The 6,726-nt window shown below is 41.8% G+C and overlaps 1 protein-coding gene across 1 annotated transcript in view; it reads right to left on the bottom strand.

Annotated features, from left to right (window-relative positions):
• FAM207A (family with sequence similarity 207 member A) overlaps nucleotides 1–6,726 on the bottom strand; it is a 148,816-nt gene that overhangs the window by 120,703 nt on the left and 21,387 nt on the right. The window lies entirely within an intron of this gene.

Below are 6,726 nucleotides of genomic sequence, written 5' to 3'. Positions count from 1 at the left end.
AAAAAAAAAAAAAAAAAAAAAAAAAGGTGTTATTTATCTCCCCAAAGACAGCGCAAAGGGAAAGTGTTTGCAGCCTTGGAAGGTACAACCCAAGACTACAAATAGCACTGGTAGAGGCAAGTAGTTGATCTTCTAGCTTTGGAGTAGTGCACACTAGATCAATAAGAACCGAAGCAGTCTCCTAAAAAAAAAAAAAAAAAAAAAAAAAAAAGGTGTTATTTATCTCCCCAAAGACAGCGCAAAGGGAAAGTGTTTGCAGCCTTGGAAGGTACAACCCAAGACTACAAATAGCACTGGTAGAGGCAAGTAGTTGATCTTCTAGCTTTGGAGTAGTGCACACTAGATCAATAAGAACCGAAGCAGTCTCCTTTAATTTGGAAATAGGAGCAGTACTCTGCAACTCAGGGGTAATTTGATCAGTCAAGGACTGGAAAAACTCAGAATCAGAGTCTTTGCAGCTGATGGCTGAGAAGGCCGTGGGTAAACCAGATACCGAATCTGCTGGAGAGGGCACAGGAGCACGCTTATGGCCTCTGTGTTCGGAGTCGGCAAATGACTGGGTGATTTGAACCATAAAATCTTACATGACATTATAGACCTCAGCCAAAAGAGCGGCCACACCCACTAAAAGCAAAAGAGGATTCAAAAGGATGAAATAGAGTCTAGGCTGTAGGCGTACTGCAAGAACCCCTTTAGCTGTCTCTATAAAGTAAACTGGGGCACCCGGTACAGGGGCACTGTGTATGTGGAATCAGACATGATGTGGTTGTTTGGCAGTAAGGCAATGTATGGGCTCAGGGTAAGAGGCAAGACCTTGGTAATCAGGAAACCTAGCCAGCTGGTAAGGGTCAGATGGCTGGCAGCAACCAGTCACTCTAGATGGGCAGCACAATTAAATGGGTGCACAATCATGCAAACAGGAGCAGCAGCAGCAAAGAGATACTTCTTTGATGGATGCTGTATGGCAGAAAAGAGAGCACACACGAAACACTCCACTCAGCGGATGACACCAGTGCCGAGTCCCATTACGCCGCACATGTTACATATCACTGCGAACGTCGGAGTGAGAGCAATAATTCTCGGACCATTAAAGTGACATTAAAGGATACATTTTTTCCCCTCCCCCATGTTAATGTCAGCACTTACCTTAAATGATGCCTCTTAATCCGATCTTCTTCTTTCCCCATGTTTTCATCGGTCCCTCCAGCGGTGCGGCGGCTCTCCGATCCAGCGCTGACTCCTCTCTGCTAGCAGGCACTTCTGATCCAGTGGTGTCTGCATGCGGGTGCACGCGTCCATAGACTTGCCTTGCGTCTCTGCTCGTCCCCCGGCCGAGAATCCGAACTGTGTATGCGCCTGCCCCAAGATGCTTTGCGGCCGCCGGAGCAGTTTAGTTTTCTCGGACAGGAGCGCACAGCCGAAACAAGGTAAGTGTTAAGCGCTGTTAAAGCGTTTTTTGTTTTTTTAAAAAACTTTTTGCCTATATCTACTGCTTGACAGCAGTAGATATAGGCAAAAAAACGGAGGGTTTAGAACCACTTTAATCACTGATAACATTAAACTGATGAGCGGTAAAAGCTTTTAAAGCGTCGCCTATGGTCAATTTTGGGCATGGTAGTTTTTTGCAATTTCGCGGGTGCGCGCAATTTTAAGGCTTGACATGTTTGTTGTCTATTTACCCGACGTGACCCTGCCTTTTATATTTTACCAAAAATTGGGAAATAAATTGTAACAATGTAAAAAAAAAAAAAAAAAAAAAAAAACTTTTTTTTTTTCCCCTCTAAATTTTTAAAATACACCTATGATAAAAATTATAGACCCTTCATTTCTTTGCGAGTCGGCAAACTTACAAAATCTTCGGGGGAGCAAATAATTATTTTCCTCACTGTATTACTGAACATTAACCACTTCAAGCAGGTTCACGTAAATACACATCACCCTCTTGAAGTTATACCAAGAACATGGCTGCTGCTTCATCTGCTTCTTTGGGGTTCCCGGGCGACATTAGGGGTCTGAAATACCCCCGACGTCTCCATAAAAAAAAAAAAAGGACCTACTAGATCCATGAACCCATCACACTCAAAACCGCTTGTTTCCAACAATGATTGGTCGGGTGCTGCGGTAATCGACGGATGGCAAACGTCACAAAATAGAAAAATCAGGGACACCAGCACTCCAGTATAGACGTGAAGCAAAAGTCTTGTTTATTTGAAGAGATGCAACGACCGTTTCGGGGGTCACACAGGATCCCCTTCTTCAAGCAAAGGCATGCCATTGCTTGAAGGGGATCCTGTGTGAGCCGAAACGGTCGTCGCATTTCTAATATGTCGCATCTCTTCAAATAAACAAGATTTTTGCTTCACGTCTATACTGGAGTGCCGGTGTCCCATATTTTTCCATAAAGAGGACCTGTCACATCCCATTTGCCATTACATAGGGGGCTCAACCCCCTATGTGATAGCAATAAAGTTGTGTAAAAGAAAAATTAAAGTGAAAAGGAACATAAAAATACAAAATTTAAGTCCCCCGCCCCCCCCCCACAACGCAAACACGCGTTAGATGCGCCTACGTGCAAAAACAAAAATTGCACCACACGTTACATATCGCCACGAATGTCAGAGTGTGAGCTATAATTCTAGGGCCATTAATCACTGGTAACACTAAACTGACGAGCGGTAAAAGCTTTTAAAGAAGCGTCGCCTATATAAAAATAGCATTCGCCAGTTTCACGGGCGAATGCAATTTTAAGGCTTGACATGTTTGGATATTTAGCTGGCATGACCGCATCTTTTATATTTTACCCCAAAAATTGGGTATTATATTCTGTTTCTGTGCATCCAATTTAATTTTAGTGTATTTTATCCTAAAAATACTGGTTTTATAAACATTTCCGCAACTAGCATTTTTTTTTTAATTCTACAGGGCTTCTGCTTTCAGAAAATAGATAATTGTTGGGAGTTTTAAGCGGTTTTCTAGCCAAGATTCAGACTTTGTCGTGTTTGCAAATATTAAGAAAGTGCTCTTGATGGTAAGTGGTTAAATTGTTAAAAGGTTAAAAGGTTAAAATGAATGGGCAACAACCTAACATTTCTCATCCAGTGTATGTTTCCATTGCTACAAATGCAGAAGTGTACAAGTATAAAGTGATCTCTAAGTCTGGCTTATTTTTAACAAATCGTGTGAAAACTGGTGACATCACAACGTGAGTGATGCACAGAGGCAACGCATCCGGATTTCACATACTTTTACTGGCAGAAAACCAGTAGCAGCTAATGCTTGTTTGTTCATGTTGCATTTCCTGAAAGTAACCACAGGCACCTCATGTATGTTTAAAATATTCAAGTTATATTTACTGCATTTTTGACAAGGATATTATCATCAGCAGCAAACAGATACATGCAGATACATCGTCGGAAGTAGAGTGAGAAACAATCTGCATTTAGAAACCTAAAAGGCCACATGAGGAGGTGTAAATTTAGGTTTGTGAGCAGAAAAGAACAAAATTCTCACAGAAGCCTTTCATAACTATGTATTTATACTTAAAAAGGTACCCATCAGAAGAAATATGGAATCTGCCTTTGTTGACTTGCTACTGTGTCATTATCCCGGGCATTTCCTTAATTGTGAGTTGCTGGTTCCAGATTTAAAACTCACAAAATAGAAAAGAAATGATCAGAAGAACGGTAAGAAATGCCATGGCTGGCTTGTTTTATGAAGCTACATACGAAGTTTCCTTTTAAAACATGATTAACAAGCCAGTTAAAGGGCGAAGATTCCACCAAGAATGCCAAGCAAACCACATCAGACAAAAAAATAAATAAAAAGGAAAAAAAACAATGGCTACCTTTAGAAAAAGGTTTACTGAATTTAGTATGTTCCTTGTGCCAATTGGCAGCCCAAAGAAGCCTCTCACTGGTCTGAATCATCATGGCTTCAGACAGTGACATTACAACCAGCAATGCTACTGAACAGTTAAATGCAGTTAGGCTGGGTCCACACCTAGGCGACAGCGTTTTTACGCGCTTGTTATGTGCATAAATCAGATCAGCGCGTTTTTGTGAACAGATTGTATTTAATTGACGTTGATGCGCAAACAAAACCACAGCAAACGCACACTTTCAAGCATTTCCCATTAGGTCAATGGGGCCAAATGAGCCAAAATATGCCCCCCTCCCCCAAAAAAAAGCTCATGAACAGGGCCATAGAAATGAATGGGATTTTGTTTTGGCCATATTTTTTTGAGCAATTATGAAGGCAAAAAAAAGAGCTATAAATCACTCACTGTGAACCAGGCCTAATATTAAAAGTGCATGGAACCGCAGAGGCCTGCATGCTGTACCTACAGTAGGGTGCTCATAAAAACACATAAGTTTGGTTTTTATTGATCCTTTAGGAAAGTGAAATAACAAAGATATATGCAGAATGATCAGAACAAGAGATGTGCATTCAAATGAAATCTCAAAAATGATAAATAGGGATGCACTAATACCGGTTTTTTCGGCATCGAGTACTGATATTTTTTTCCCCAGTACTCACCGATACCGGAAGTCCTATTAAGAAAGCCAGGTGCGTGTAAAGACTGCCCACCCGGCTTCCGGATTAGCATCAAAGCGGTCTCCATGTACTCGCCAAAATACTCGGCATCGATACTAGTATCGGTATACCCCTAATGATAAGAGTCTCCTGTCTTCATTAATGGGAACGGATTTTCCTCATATAGCAGAAAAGCAGAGGTATGATGTCCATCACCCCTCCTTTAAAAGTTGCCCATAGTTTTTAGAGCCTTTGCTGACGTCTGTTATCTTCAGCAAGCTTTCATTGTTGGTGACACAACATACTTTAGTTTTGGACATTTACCAGCAGTTTAATGCAATTTCCTATTTCTAACATATTGAGTAAAACAATTTGTCAGTACTCGCTGTAGCTTAGTGCACATAGCACATCATTGATTTTTATTCAAGTTTACCATCATAGCAATGGTCTAAAACTGGGAAATTTTATCTTACCCACTTACCCAAGAAAAAAAAAAAAAGTTTGCAAATGCAACTAAAAATAGAAAATCAACTGCCAGCTTAATTTAAGCAGAAGTAGACTATTCTATTTTAGTCTAGTCAATGCTGCATTAAAAAAAAAAAAAAAACCCATGCAGTGCAAGGGATAAATAAATATTCCATTTGGGTAAAACCATTTTTTACAATAAAAGATGGAGGTTTTCCAGTATATAAGAGGCAACTATGAATCACCATGAATGTTAAAATATGTACCGTATTTGCCGGCGTATAAGACGACCCCCTACTTTTTGTGTTAAAACATAGGTTTTGGGCTATACTCGTCATTTAAGACGAGTATAGCCCAAAATAATGTTTAAAAGGAGAACTATGAGATGAGTGATTTTCACTCACCTCATAGTTCTAGCCGACCTGTGACAATGAGACTGTCACAGGTCGGCTCAGTAGATCGGGAGGTGAGCGAACACCTACCAGGTTCGCTCACCTCTCGATCCTGTCACGGCTCTCTGCCGTGACAGAGGATGGGCTGGATTCCCCCCCTCCCCGCTCCGATCCGCCAGCGCTGACTGGCGGAACGGACGGGGGAGGGGGCGGGTACAGCTGGCTCTGCCTCTAGATAGGCAGAGCCAGCTGTCACTCACGCAGCTGGGCGGATCCCGTCATCTACGTCGGGATCCGCTCCGGCGTCTCAGTATACCGCGAGCTGTAGCTCGCGGTATACTGAGCTTAGGGTAATGGGAGGACGCTAGTTTGTGTCCTCCCGTTACCCTAAGGAGAACTATGGGGAAAAACACTGACCCCCATAGTTCTCCTTTAAATGCACCCACTAAAATCCATGGAGGTATTCCCGAGTGTGGCTCGGGGTCAATTTTCAGTACCATAAGCTGTAACCCCGAGCCACACTCGGGATTTCAGTCTCTTACCTTGTCCACGATCCCCGCTGTGTCCTCCGTCTTCCGCTGAGTCAATCACGGCAGGCTTTGTATTAAGGAATACAGGCTTTATTCCTTAATACAAAGCCTGCCTTGATTAGCTCAGCGCGGTATACTGTATGTAGCCGAAGCTACATACAGTATACTGTATCCTTCCGTATGTACCCGGCGTATAAGACGACCCCCGATTTTCGGGGGATGTTTTAAGGTCTCAAAACCCGTCTTATACGCCGGCAAATACGGTATATTAAAAAATCACTAAAATCTAAAAAATGTATTGTGGGAATGTAATTTTAAATGTTTTTTTTTTAATTATTTTTAAATCTGCATCTTTCACTACATATTACCTAGTGATCCTGCTGTGAAGGTCCATGTTCAGGCACTTCCTGTCATAGGACACTCTGTCCTTGTACTCCTTTGTTGTCACCCTGTCACGCAGGCTTCCAATGGAGAAAACGTGTCGTTTTATGTAAACATCGCACACAGTTATCACAGTCGGGAAACCTGCTCTATGAAACATCATGCAGCCATTGGTGGAGTGTAGGTAGGCAGGAAGTGGCTGCAAAGAGGTTGTAAAGAGACCAGCAGCACTAAAAATGCAACGAATGATAAAAGATTTTTTTTTAAAGAAAGAAAGAAAGAAGGGGTAAACACAAGTATTTATTTAATGACACATGGCATTGTTTATGATGCACGGTGTTTTAGCAAACTAAACGTCCTTCGGTGTTTACATCTACTTTAACCACAAACAAGGCAGAGATGAGCTAATGCATTAAATGAGTGTA

The sequence above is a fragment of the Nanorana parkeri genome, unplaced genomic scaffold (genome assembly GCF_000935625.1).
Source record: "Nanorana parkeri isolate BGI_ZX_2015 unplaced genomic scaffold, ASM93562v1 scaffold1657, whole genome shotgun sequence".
Lineage (NCBI taxonomy): Eukaryota > Metazoa > Chordata > Amphibia > Anura > Dicroglossidae > Nanorana > Nanorana parkeri.
Note: the sequence above shows the minus strand (reverse complement) of the source record. Positions and strands in the feature narration are given on the sequence as shown.